Source organism: Nycticebus coucang, chromosome 17 (genome assembly GCF_027406575.1).
Source record: "Nycticebus coucang isolate mNycCou1 chromosome 17, mNycCou1.pri, whole genome shotgun sequence".
Lineage (NCBI taxonomy): Eukaryota > Metazoa > Chordata > Mammalia > Primates > Lorisidae > Nycticebus > Nycticebus coucang.
The window spans coordinates 6,714,589-6,729,012 of record NC_069796.1 but is presented as its reverse complement, the minus strand read 5'-3'; positions in this window follow the sequence as shown (position 1 = coordinate 6,729,012).

The following is a 14,424-nucleotide window of genomic DNA, read 5'->3' as shown; positions in this document are numbered from 1 at the left end:
ACTTACATCTAGAAATCTCCACGAGCTGTCTTCCACACTAAAAACTTAAATCATAATCTATTCCAAACACTACAATTTTTGTCCTTTTGTTTTTATAGACTGCATCTTGAATTCTCTCCAGTAAATGGAATCTTCTTCCAGGACCAGAAAGTTCTTGATACCTTAACAACTTAACCAGGCGGGGCTTTGGACATTATTGATTACAAAAATTTGTTTCATACTATGATAATAAGAAATCATTGTACAAAACCTAAAAGGTTTTAAGGAAAAAAATTATCTTTCATCAGATAGGTGCTATGTCCTGAATTGATTGATTTAGTTTGTTAAGTCTGCTGTCTTGGGAATCTCTGTTCTAAAAAATGTTTCAACCTTCGGCTGTTGTTCTCCTTGTATTCGATGTATCTACCTCGCTAGCCTAATGTTGTGTCTTCTCAAGGATTTTAAATAATTTTGAGCCCCCACTCCCATACAAATGACTGCCCTTAGTATTAGAGAACATGAAAAAGTCAGCAACCTGACCGGTCAAGCGTATGATGACTATGCAATTTGGGGTAATGATGACTATGTGACCTTGTACCCCGATGTAACTGTTGGTGATGGTGGCATCCGTATGCCTCTGCTTCATTGTCTAAGTCAATAGTGGTGACCAAGAGTAATGCTATGCTGTTTGGTCACATTCTTAGCTTGCTGAAATTAGGACCAATGGGGAAAATTGTTAAAGTAAAATACAATGGAGTCCAGGCCTAAAAATCCCTGTGTGGACGAAACCAATTATGCCTCACAGGTGATTTCCACTTTGATTTGAAAACCTAAGTGAACTTTAACTTGAGCTATGTCTTGTATATGCCTATATTAAAGAAAAAGAGATTTTAAGATCAACCGACAAACTTATAATTAAACTAGGGACTCTCCAACAGGATAGACCAAGTTATAAAGCTGTAGAATTGTAACAAATCTGATGTTTTTCTTTGCTTTACCTTTGTGCCCACCTATCAATGCCCCTCCCCTTGCATTCCCTCAGAGCAGCTGTAAGGCCCTTATTTAAATAAGAATATTTTGTTAACTTTATATAGAAATAGATTTATCTTTATAATAATGTTTTGCCTGTTCCTTTCCTCTTTAAAATTTGAAAATTAGCCAGAAACCTCAAAAAAGCACTTCTTTTTGTATAAACTGCGTGTAAATGGTTTTAGCTTAGGATGAATCTTTCTATTCTGAAACTATTAATTTCTCTGGTTTATTATGAAACACACACACACATGAATATACACAGGGTATTAAAAGAAATAATAAAGCAAACTCCTGGACCCCAACTAATCAATTTAAGAAGTGAATCTTGCTTTTGAAGCCTCTACTATCGAATCACCTGAGAGATAACTAATAACTTTAATTTTGTATTTATCAGCTCTTTAGTGTTTTCCTCGTTTTATCACAATGCTAACTTGTGTTCCAAAGCAATGTACAAATGCACACTCCTCAGAGCAGCAGAAAATTGTCCTCTCTACTTAAAATCCTAGTCCACTTTTGGTATTATGCTACGAGTTAGAAATCATTGAGGGACCTGATTTTTATAGTATCTTGTAACTTAAAAGAGGAATTCAATTTTACTCTAAAATGAGCTAATATAATTTTACAAATCTGAAAATATACAGAAGATTAGTAAGTAAAATCTGAAGGGGTGGTTTTTTCAAAGGGTTTCAGAGAGAGCCCTTCTATTTGGTCTACCAGGCATATCTGCTCCTACAACCCCTTTCAACACAGGAAAGCAATGGAGATAGAAGTAGATCGTTTACTTAACGACCAAATCCCACAAATTCTGTCTCCTGGAATTTAGAAGCTCTATCGGTCTGAAACGGGTTGCAAAAAAAAAAAGTTAAGAATCTAAAGTCCATTAAATACCAGTTGCTAGCAGTAATCGATTACTAATAGCTCCCTGTTATTAGAAATCATCAACAAATAACTAAAGTATTTTAGGGGGCTATTAGAGTATGGTACATAACTTAGAATGAAGCCCGAGGTCTGCATCGTGGTATGCACTGCACCTGTATAATCTAATTATTTATATTTCAGCCCACTGTCCCTTCATTGCTCCAACATGCCAGGTTTTTCGTCACTGCACAAAGCACACATGCTATTTCTTCTTCATAACGAAACCTGCTCCTGAAGCATAAGTGAGGAAATGGGTGGATGATGGTGGCATTTCACTGAAATTACATGTTGTGGCTGTAATGCTTTGGTCTCTACCCTGGGGACTGACATACTCCAGGCCCCTCTCATCAGTGTCAAAGCAGGACCCATGATGGTTTCTTTGGCACATCTCACATCTAAATACTCCAAAGGAGCCTCTTGAAAATTTAATTCACTTTTTTATTTCTCTTAACATCCTTTTGTTATTAAAGAATCAATGTGTTCCTTTACAGCCCTTTCCCTATAGTCTGGGTTTCATGAACAGAGCACATAAGGTTTTTTTGATCTCCCTGTTTCTTAATGACAATACATAAAATGTTATAGCTTATGCAACTCACAAAATGTTATACCCACACATTCATATCTTGCCTTGTTAAACTTGAAAATAATATGTGTATGGAATCTTATCCTGGTATGTGTTCATATTTATTCCCTTTCAGGATTTGCATATTTCTGCTGCATTTTTCTTGACTGTATGAGAGTAAATGATGACACCCACCTAGGGTACTCATTTTTTTAAGCACTAGACACTGGCCATGATATTTATTTTTATTTTTATTTATTTATTTGTGGTTTTTTGGCCGGGGCTAGGTTTGAACCCACCACCTCTGGCATATGGGACTGGCGCCCTACCCCTTTGAACCACAGGTGCCGCCCCTGGCCATGATATTTACAGATATAATCTGATTTACCCCTCACAGCCACACTGTAAGCAGGGAATAGATACCCCCAATGAACACAGGGGAAGTCGACTTCCGAGAGGTTAAGTAATCTCTTTATGGTTTCAATACTAATAAATAATCCAGGAAGGTCTGTTCACTCTAAACCGAACTCCTAACCACTACATTCTCTGCACATTCGCATTTCAATATTTTTTTTAGAACACACCTACACCCACGGAATTGCATTGACACAGTTTACTTACAGTTTTTCTTCTGATATTTTGGAGCTCACTTTTCTTGCCATGATATATAAAGCAAGGAAATGGGCTTTGATGTTTTAGTTAAAATTTTTCAATGAATTAAACTGCAAGACATGAGAAGAACTCAAATGTGTGTTTGTGGCAAAAGGTGGAGAAGGTGTCCCCAGGAGTCAGCAGGAAACAGGAGGAGACACCTGTTGGGCTGCGGGACCAAGGCTCAGGTGAGCCCACCTTTTACATCACAAGTTTCTGTCCCATAAGGCGGGTGTTTTTATACCACAAATGGTGGACACACTTCTTCTGGTGGTCATCTGGGTGTTAGTGGTAGAGTACTATCTTCAAAATAATTGTAAAACACTGCCCAGAATAGAAGCACCTGATGACTTTTTAGTGACAGCCGCCCTGCGCACTCCCGTGAGTGAAGTCTGAGGGGTAACATGATTCCTGCCTTTTCCCTTGACTGACATGGCTTGGTATCCTTTCTGTATTAAGTCACCGTATTACTTAATACATCATCAAAACAGGGATTAGAAAGAAAAGATAACCATCACATGTGTTGAGAGTGTCTTTTCCTTAATGTGTATTCTTAGCACCTTTGTCCAATATGAGTTTGCTGTAGTTGGCTGGGTTTCCATTAGTTTCTTTGTTGGATTTTATGCCAGCACTATGCTGATTTGGTTAGCATAGCCTTGTAATACACTTTGAAATCAGGTGGTATGATCCCTACAGGTTTTGTTTGTTTCTTTGTTTTTGTTTTTGTTCTGGGACAGAGTCTCACTACATTGTCCCGGGTAGAGTGCCGCATCGTCACAGCTCACAGCAACCTCAAACTCTTGGGCTTAAGTGATTCTCTTGCTCAGCCTCCCAGGTAGCTGAGACTACAGGCGCCTGCCACAATAATGCCCAGATATTTTTTGGTTGTAGTTGTCAAGGTTGTTTGCCCGGCCTGGGCTGTGTTCAAACCTGCCAGCTCCAGTGTATGTGGCTAGTGCCCTAGCCTTTGAGCTACAGGTGCCAAGCTGCTAATGAGTTGGTTTTTGGGTTTTTTTTTTGTATTTTTTTCTATTTCTGTGAAGAATATCCTTGGTATTTTGACAGAAATTGCATTGAATATGTAGATTTCTTTGGGTAGTACAGATATTGTAACAAAATTATTTCTTCTAATTCATGAGCATGGACTATCTCCAATTTGGGGGGGTCCCCTTCAGTTTTTTTCATAGTGTTTCATATGTTGGTTGTAGAGATTTTCACCTCTTTAGTTAAAGTTATTCTCAGGTATATTTTTGTTTTATTTTGCAGTTCTTGTAAATAAAATTACTTTCTTGATTTTTTTTTTCAGATTGATTCCTATTAGAGTATGTAAAAATTCTACTGATTTTTGCACATTTATTTTATATCCTACCACTTAACTGATTTCCTTAAGTGAGTCTAAGAATTTTGACGGAGTCTGAGAAAATACACATTTTGTGTTTGAGCCTTTTACTTATGTGCACTCACCAATAAGGATGAGTAGCGAGCGCTCTCAATGACATTTATTTTCTTTGGAAATAAATCCCAATCTAACATAGAGTGAGAAATTTAAAAATCCTTGGGTGAATCTGTCTTCTCACTAAATTATCCATTTTGGGCATATACTTAATAGACTGTGAACTTTCTAATTTGTCTTTGCTACTGATATCTTCTTTTGTTAATAAATAGATACATGCATTAAAAAATTCAAGAATATTAACCACCTAGGGCAGATGTCACATGCTGGCTCACTGACTACCCATTCTTTACGCTTTTTCCCTGCCTGGCTTTGCTGCAGTAATAAACCAAGAGTCTTCATTTTCTCAGGCTATTCGAAGATACGGTGCTAATGAGATACAAAGACTTTGATGCCACACCCAACCCATGTTTTCCCTGAATGCTGGCGAGACAGGCGGAGCTACAGTGTTTACCTGGGACAGCTTGAGTGGAGCACAGGGAGTCACAAGTATTTTAACTCTGATCTTATGAAAACTGAACAACCTCTTTGCTGCTCGCCTTTAGGTTCCATGTTGTGTGGGGAAAAACTGCATATTTTTTTAAGCCACCATCATTTGTTTTCACCCACTGGAACTGTATTTAAATGAAACATAATACAACCATGTACTATAAGTTGCTATATTTGGCTCATTAAATAATGAGAAAATAAATGTCTAACCATGAAAGAAAAATGGAAATAAACAATGACACAATTTTTTTTCATAGCACAATTTTGGGGAGAGAAAGAAAGTATGAACTTAAAATGTATTAAAAATAAGGACTTTTTTTTTACAAAAGCCTATTTGTTTGGAAGTTTGTTTGCATCATTCATACCTCCTCTACCTTTTCCTAAGATACTTGATTTTGCCTTCCCGTGTTTAGGTGGAACCTGCTCTCTCTTTCCTGTTTGTAGGAATGTATCAGTATTGGCTGAGGCCAATTAACACAATATATTGTCCTGGTCAAGATGACTTTTCCAGGCAAATAGATGTGAAAAATTCAGGGGAATCAGAGTCCCTGAGTCTTGACTCTATGGCTTTTATTTGGTTGTTGGAGAAGTAAAATCTTTCTTGGTGAACATGAATACGGGAGCATTTAGTAGAAGATCAGCTAGCAGCCAATTGCAAATACAACATGAGAAACACACAATGGAATGAGGAAAGTTAAAGAAAAATAGTTGAGAGTGAATAGTGCTCTGGCTATATTGAGACAATCCTGAACCAAGCCTATCTTGAAACTATAAAGACATGCATCACAACCGGAAGGGATTGGAAATTCCTTTTTTTGTGTGAATTTCTGAAAAGGTGGGTTTTCTCTTACTTGAAACAGAAAGATTCTTAGTACATACACTAGCTCTCTGCTTTGCAAGTAAGAGTATCAAAATAAAGGGCATTGCAATTATTTTGTGCCATTTTCTTTCATTGTTGTATGAAGGTCTGACAACTAAGTTCACAATCTCATCCTAGAAAAAGTGCTACACACCTCATTGCTGCATATCACTAGGGTCACCATGAAGTCCTCCCTTTGGGAAGCGATGCACTGATGCTAGTGCCTAGGCCACCCTTCAAAGCAATTGTAGAACTCTTTCTGGAATGGTCATCACAGCTCTTACCAAATTACCCTTGATGTCCTGAATGACATCAAAATGTCTTCCTTTCAATATTTCCTTTATCATCAGCTAAAGAAAAAAGTCATTGAGGGCCAGATCAGGTGAGTATGGAGGGTGTTCCAATAGGCATATTTGTTTACTGGGTAAAATCTTTCTCACACGAAGTGCCATGGGATCTGGTGCATTCTTGTAATGTAAGAACCATGAGTTGGGGGAAAAGTTCAAGTCATTTTCAGGTTGTTTTGTTTGTTTTTTCACATAGCCTTTTTAGCTCTTCCAAATAGCAAACTTGGTCTAGTTGGTGCAAAATCATACTGGGAAATCCCTCTGATATAAAAAAAAGTTTGGCAACATTGGACTGACAGAACTTTTGTGGTTGTGGAGAACTAGCTGACTTCTATTGTGCTCGATACTTTGTTTTAGGGTCATATAGCCAGACCCAAGTTTCATCACCAGTGATAACATGGCCCAAAACATCATCTTGCCTCTCCAAAAGGTCTTGGCAAACTTTGACTCCCCTTTGTTTTTGTTCAACAAGGAGCTCCTTCAGGACCATTTTTGCATACACCTTTCTCATGCCAAGATTTTCAGTTCAGATTTTCCTAACTTCATTGCTATTAATGTTTTCATCAGTTCTGCTCATTACTGTCCCCCCATCTCTTCATCTATGATACTTTTTCTTTCCTCAGAGAAACATTCAATCCATTTGTACATGTTGTTTTCTTCATATTATCCCATTAAACTTGGACTAACACAGTCTTGATTTCACTTCCACTCTTGCCAAGTTTAACAAGAAATTTAATGTTTGTTCATTGCTCTAACATAAGTTCCAACATTCTGTGACTGCAAACGAAAACGCAGTGATAATGAACGCATTCAGCCAGACACCACCATATGTCAACACGAACATAGCTATGAGACACTGATAATCCAGGGTTATTAAACTTGACTATTTGTACAGTCCTACTAATGTAAGTGGGCAGTGGCATATACAGGGGGCATATCTTCATGCCCCTATATATGAAGGAAAGTTCATCCTTCATTTAAGTTGCTTGGTACTTATGCAAATGAAAGTTCATCCCATTTTGGTCAGTAATTAATAGTGTTGTAATGCAGGGTCAAGCAATACAATAAAAACTATAAAAATAATCTACAAATTCAGTCCTCTGTACATTTTTTAAAACTTTTGGGCTGAGAAATGTAGTGAAAAAAAATGTGGTCCAATTTTTATATTTGGACTTTGGCTTAGTGTAGATTGAAATTATTTCAGCCCTGACCCATTCAGTGAAGTCACCTAATAAAGTCACTTCAATCTACAATTGAAAATGAGAGTTGAAAAAGATGGTCTCCAAGTTCCTTCTGGTAAGGGCCTCCCTTACGGAGAGTCTAGCTACAGAATGACTCCCATATGGTCCTTGAGCCAAGATGCAAAGTATTTGAGAATATTCCTCTTCTTTGAAAGTAAAGTATAAAATGAGTCTTATTGTCGTAAGTCCATTATAGAATGAGTCTGGGAATAGTCAGGAATCTATATGAGTGCCCTTGCAAAAACTCATTGGACCAGTAGTTGTACATAGTTGTGTTTTTGGTCAACATTAAGAAAGTAGTATATTTTCTCAACAGTATTAAAATAGGCTGATTCTTTAAGTATATATATTACTTTAATGAGCTCACTTTCTCCAGACTTTGAACTCTCAATAGTCGGTGTGCATGAGTGCCACCTAGGAGAGCTAAAAGGGCCAGACAAACCACAGCTGGGAAATCTTAGGCTAGAAATCTTGTCCCCAGTTTAAGATGCGAGCTATTTGAAAATAGGTAGATGACCTAAAACTTTGCAGTTTTGCACATTTGATTTTAAGTACCTTCTAGGCCTTAAGAGACTTCATTCTGCTTTCTTTAATATCTAATATAATTGGATAAAAATTTACAAATCCATCACTTCCCTCTCAAAATAAAGTTGACTATGCTTTCCCTCAAGCTATGGAAGCAACTCAAAAATGTGAGAAAATAGATATGTTATTTCCCATTCCTTTAAGAAACTTGCAGTCTGCTAAAGGATTCAGGGAAGTCGCAAGTAACTATAATAATATGGAGAAACATAAGTGTTATAAAAAAGAAACCAAGAGTAGTGTGGAGGACAAAGATGAGAGAAAACACATTTACCTGGGATTGTCCTGCAAAACCGATGTTCCATGCTCTCTCTGGGAGGTCTTTTATTTGTTTGCAATAGCTATGGTGTAGGAGCCAGGTGGTCAACATGGGTTACCAGTATATTTTCAATTTTCTTTTCAAGTGGAAATTTTACAGAGTTTATCATTGTATGCATTCTTGAGATCAGAATCTAAGGTAGGCTTAGCCTTCCCTTCTTTGAAGTTTCACTACTACTTGTGAGGATTAAGTTTATCCATCGCTTTTACTAGCCTAAAAATGCCAGATAACTGTTAAAATAGTATTGCTGAGTGTGTCTATGAGATTGTTTCTGGAGGAGATTATCAGGTGAATTGGTGAAATGAATGGGGCATTCATCTCTTGTCCTATGGACATTGGCACTCCTGTCTCTCTGGCCTTCAGACAAACTGGGACCAACACCATTAACTTCCCTGGTTCTCAGGATTTTGGGTTTAGATCAGAAATACTGCATATAATTGGCTTTCCTGGGCCTTTATCTTAATCATGGCCTATCATAGGATTTCTTCTTAGTCTCCATAATCACATGATTCGATATCTCATAATACTTCTATCTGTCCAACCATCCATCTATCTCCTATGGCTTCTGTTTCTCTGCAGAAAATCTGCTTCTGAGTTCTTCAAAATTAGCCAAATCACATAACAAGTATTGAAGAAATTCAGGAATTGGCCATAAATTATGAATAGCAGAGGAGTAGCAGAAAGAAAAAAGAGGAACAAAATATTTTTATAAAGGAAACTGAGGTGGATAAATAAATAGGATAAACACAACATGTAACCATGTAGCTATGAACCATTAGACAGTGACTCCAGGAAACAAGGTGCCATTTGAGAATAAGTTATGACAGTATTCTCAAAGCCTAACAGCATCATGTTCATGTTTCAAAGAAAATTTTGTTGTTGTTGTTATTGTTGTTGTTTTGACAGAGTTTCTGTCAAACTGAGTAGAGTATCATGGTGTCACAGCTCACAGCAACCTCCCACTCTTGGGCTCAAGCAATCCTCTTGCCTTAGCCTCCTAAGTACCAGGGACTATAGGCGCCCACCACAGTGCCTGGCTAGTTTTTCCATTTTTAGTAGAAACAGGGTCTCACTCTTGCTCAGGCTGGTCTCAAACTCCTAAGTCCAAGCAATCCACCCGCCTTGGCTTCTCAGAGTGTTAGGGTTACAGGCATAAGCACTGCGCCTGGCCAGAAGAGTGTCTTTGTGTGAGGTAGAGGGACAGACAGACAGAGTTCTGAGTGCGTGGAGGGACACAGAGAAAGAGAGAATTTGTATATGTGATCCAATGTTGTTTTATAACCATGTAGCTATGAACCATTAGAAAGTTCATCTGTATTGAACTTTAACCCTTTAAGTTCTCCTTTTTGTGATTCTTTATTAAATTTTTTAATAATTGAGCTCATTTACCCTCCCAATTAAAAGAGATGCAATGCATGTAATTTGTTTATTCTATTTTTGAGCCCGTTTGAAAACTAGATGATATGGATTTTGCTTATATCAACTGAACAATGATGGAAGGAAATATTATAAATCATAACTTTTATATTGATTTTTTATAAATATAGTTCCATGTATGTACACATTGTAGGAGATACTTATAAAAATAAGAATATTCCTTTAAACATTTCTGTAATATGAATATACATATATATATATCTTTATATTTCTAAGAGTTCTCACACTGTTTTGACTTTTGCTCTGTCACAGTGATGTGTTTCCTTTTCAATAGCCTCTACCTCTGTCTACCTTTGTTAGTTGCAAAGACATTTTACTATCACGCAGAAAGTGACCCCATAGATGTATTTTTGAAGAAAATTTATCATTTTCCTATCTTTCAATATCATTGTCAATATTTTTTTAAATTAAAAAAAAACTTATATTTCCAAAACATATACATATTAAAACATTCTGATTATGATTATAAATAGATGATTAACCATTTCTGTCAACATCCTAAAAGCGTAGGATATGTTGTTGTTGTTTGTGTGGTTTTTGGCTGGGGCCAGGTTTGAACCTACCACCTGCAGTATATGGGGCTGGCGCCCTACTCCTTTGAGCCACAGGTGATGCCCAAGGATATTTCAATCAATAAATTATGTAGTATGTTTTACATTCATTTTCCAGAATTGATTTTTTAGTCTTTTGTTTATGTAAGTACAAAAGCTCGAGATGCAAATATATGACATATTGGGTAAGGGTTAAATTTACATGTATTCATAAAGGGCAACTTTCCCAATATCTTCTACAGTTTTCTTAGAGTTTTGTAATAAATCTTTTAATGATTCTAAGTCACTTAAATTCATTATTAAAACAAAATAGCAGTTTATCTGCTATCAAATTTCGAATTTTATCTGCTAAAATTCTAAATTTGATAGCAGACAACCTGTCAAATTCCAAATAAATACAAAGAACTGAATGGAATATCAATGTCCACATTAATATTTCTATTCAATGACCTTAAAATTATCTCATTTGAATTTCTATTATGCAAAGGATACTAAATTATAATTGTAAAAATTAAGAGAAGATTCATTTCTCATTATCATTTTAAAAAGGAAAAACTATTTTTCTACTAGAAATTGAAAGATCTAAAATTCAAGACATCTTAAGGACAATTTTAAAACAAATTAGAAATCCTGGTACTCAACTATTACAGAAATGCCCAGAATCAATAGATTATTGTATGTATTTTTTATAATTAAAAATCAAGCAAATACTGATTTTTTTATAGAAAAGGTGGCAAATTTATTGATAATTAAGAAGTGTTTATTCAATTTGTGAAGAATATTATGCATATTTCAAATATTCTAAATCTATACATTCTATTTGACTTTCATTTTCCAAAGGTAATCCAAAAAATTGGATATTTTAACTTTCATAATATATTTCTACTGACTCTGTTCTTTATCTATTGTTACTCTGGTATTTTCCTATTGTCACTTAACAAAAAGGCAATACGTTACATTGAGGGTGAGGCGCACAGACTACAGACATATGAAAAAATGCTCACCATCCTTAATCATCAGAGAAATGCAAATCAAAACTACTTTGAGATATCATCTAACTCCATTCAGATTAGCCCATTTCACAATAATCGCAAGATCAGAGATGTTGGCGTGGATGTGAAGAAAAGGAAACCCTTTTACACTGCTGGTGGGAATGCAAACTAATAACATTCTTTTTGGAAAGATGTTTGGAGAACACTTAGAGATCTAAAAATAGACCTGCCATTCAATCCTAAAATTCCTCTACTAGGTATATACCCAGAAGACCAAAAATCACATCATAACAAAGATATTTGTACCAGAATGTTTATTGCAGCCCAATTCATAATTGCTAAGTCATGGAAAAAGCCCAAGTGCCCATTGATCCACGAATGGATTAATAAATTGTGGTATACGTACACCATCTAATATTATGCAGCCTTAAAGAAAGATGGAGACTTTACCTCTTTCATGTTTACATGGATGGAGCTGGAACTTATTCTTCTTAGTAAAGTATCTGAAGAATGGAAGAAAAAGTATCCAATGTACTCAGCCCTACAATGAAAGTAATTTATAGCTTTCAAATGAAAGCTATAACCCAATTATAACTTAAGAATTTGGGGAATGAGGAAAAGGAGGGGAGGGGAGGAGGGAGAATGGGTGGAGGGAGGGTGATTGGTGGGATTACACCTATGGTGCATCTTACAAGGGTACTAGTGAAACTTAGTAAATGTAGAATATAAATGTCTTAACACAATATCTAAGAAAATGCCAGGAAGGCTATGTTAACCAGTGTGATGAAAATTTGTCAAATGGTCTATAAAACCAGTGTATGGTGAAAAAAATGAAAGAAAAAAAGAAATTCTAATAGGACAATTAGCACATTTTGGAACTTACAATGCAAGACATTCATTCATATGTGTGTATTGTATTTTGGATGCTCTCTCCAGCTATTCCTCCAAATAGATCCAATGAAGGATGTTTTCAGTTCTATAGACTTGTTCATTAAAATATCAAAAGCTGTTATTTGAATCATCTATTTAATTGAAGATAAATCTTTATATATTCCTTTCCCAAAGAGCATATGGGAGGAGGTGGAGGTTACGAACTTATGTTAAGTGCTAATGAAAGAATCCATTTTTGTTCCCAAAACGTCTTGATGTTCCTCTGTGACCCAGTTTTCTTATTTCTTGAAGAAATTATAACCCTTCCTGAATAGAAGAACAAAAACAAACACTATAATATAAAACTGTTCATCAAAAACATAAATTTATATTAAATAAATTATACAAATTATCATTTGGTATAATTGGGGTCACATCGCCTAGACAAGCTAATTTCAAATTGTTATTGACTAAACATAACAATGAAATACTACTTAAACTGCCAACAGCCTTTCAACTGCTTTTCCATAAAAAAAATTTTGCTGTTTACATATTCATTTTCTTCTTTAGAAAATAATCTTATCTCTGAATATCTGACAGAAAATGACCTGATCTCAGTGTTTAAAATACCGATGAAGAAGTAACTTTGCCTCAGTTTAATTGAACTTCTGCCCATTTGCATATACCTACGTCACATTTAATGAACAAAAGAAAATTCAGTCAACAGGTAGGAATTAAGTCTAATACAATTTTGAATGCATTCAAATATGAGAATGAGGATTAATGTTGAGGAGATGCCAAAAATATCTCTAATTTAATGTGACTGAAAGGCACTCATATTATTAGCACATTGTTGAATTATTGCAAAAGAAAATGTTGAGGGAGACACACTCCATTTTCCTCTTTATGTTTTTCTTCGATCTTGTTCAGACAATATCTCAATTCAAAGTGAATATGGGATGCCAATACAAATAGGACCCTGGTTTCTTCGTTACCGAGGGGTGCTGTGGAGATGCACTGACATAGCTAATGAGATGCAACAGAAGGCCGGAAGGTACCAACCTCTGTAAAAGTTAGATGTGAAATGAAAATCTATGCAAGTTTCTTTCAAAGGAGGCACCCCTTTCATTTCAACTTTTGTTATCAACAAGAAGAGATATATTCACAAATGTAATTTTCTTATTCATTGTAGGTTTAAAAATTTATATAAAATATATTTTAAAAACTGTCTTCGTCTGATATTTTGTGAAAGTCACCTAATTAATCATTATGTCAGTATAAGATTTTCCTAATACCCAAGATTTACATGTGTTACCCGTAAGAATCTATTCATTTGTATACCTACTGAATCATTTTGAAAAAACAAATTTAGATTACAGTTTAACCTTTATAACTTGACTACCCAAGGAATTGGAACAAAATGGTCAACATACAGAGGTGGTCAACATAAGGATCTAGGCCTACTGTACCAATATATATATATATATGTTATGTGGTTCACAGACAATATATGAAAATTAGGTCAACTTAAGGAGGTGGTCAATGTAGGGAGGTGGTCAGCTATGGAGGTTCTACTGAATTATAAATTTTTTTACACAACCACTAAATATACCTCATCAATATTCTTGACTTATTAAAGAAACACTATCTTATCTGAGAGTATAACAAATTTAGTAATTGATATCATGAACTGGGACATATCAAAATAAAATAAAATAAAATAAAAATAAAGATAGTATACCAAATGTATTAATAGATCTTAAAACTTGGGCATATCTAAAAGACATACAAATAATAATGACAGGTACTAGAACTAGATAGTCATGAAATCATTGAACTAGTATTTCTAAATATGAATAGTGAGTCGGACATTGAATAAGCACTTGGCATAAAAAATAGGAATTGGTATAAGACCAGGGATTCAGAAAATATAGAAGATATTTTATGTTTCTTTATATTAAAGAATAAAGAACAATTCCTATCCATTTTGACTCTTTGGAGGATTGAAATGGAGAGTAACTAAAACCTTGGTTGTAGTTAGCAAAGATATTTATTTGATCCAGTTGATGACTTTATATTTATATTTATATAGCTTTTGACAGAGGGTACACTCCACTGTGGATTTTCAGTAAAAACTGGTTC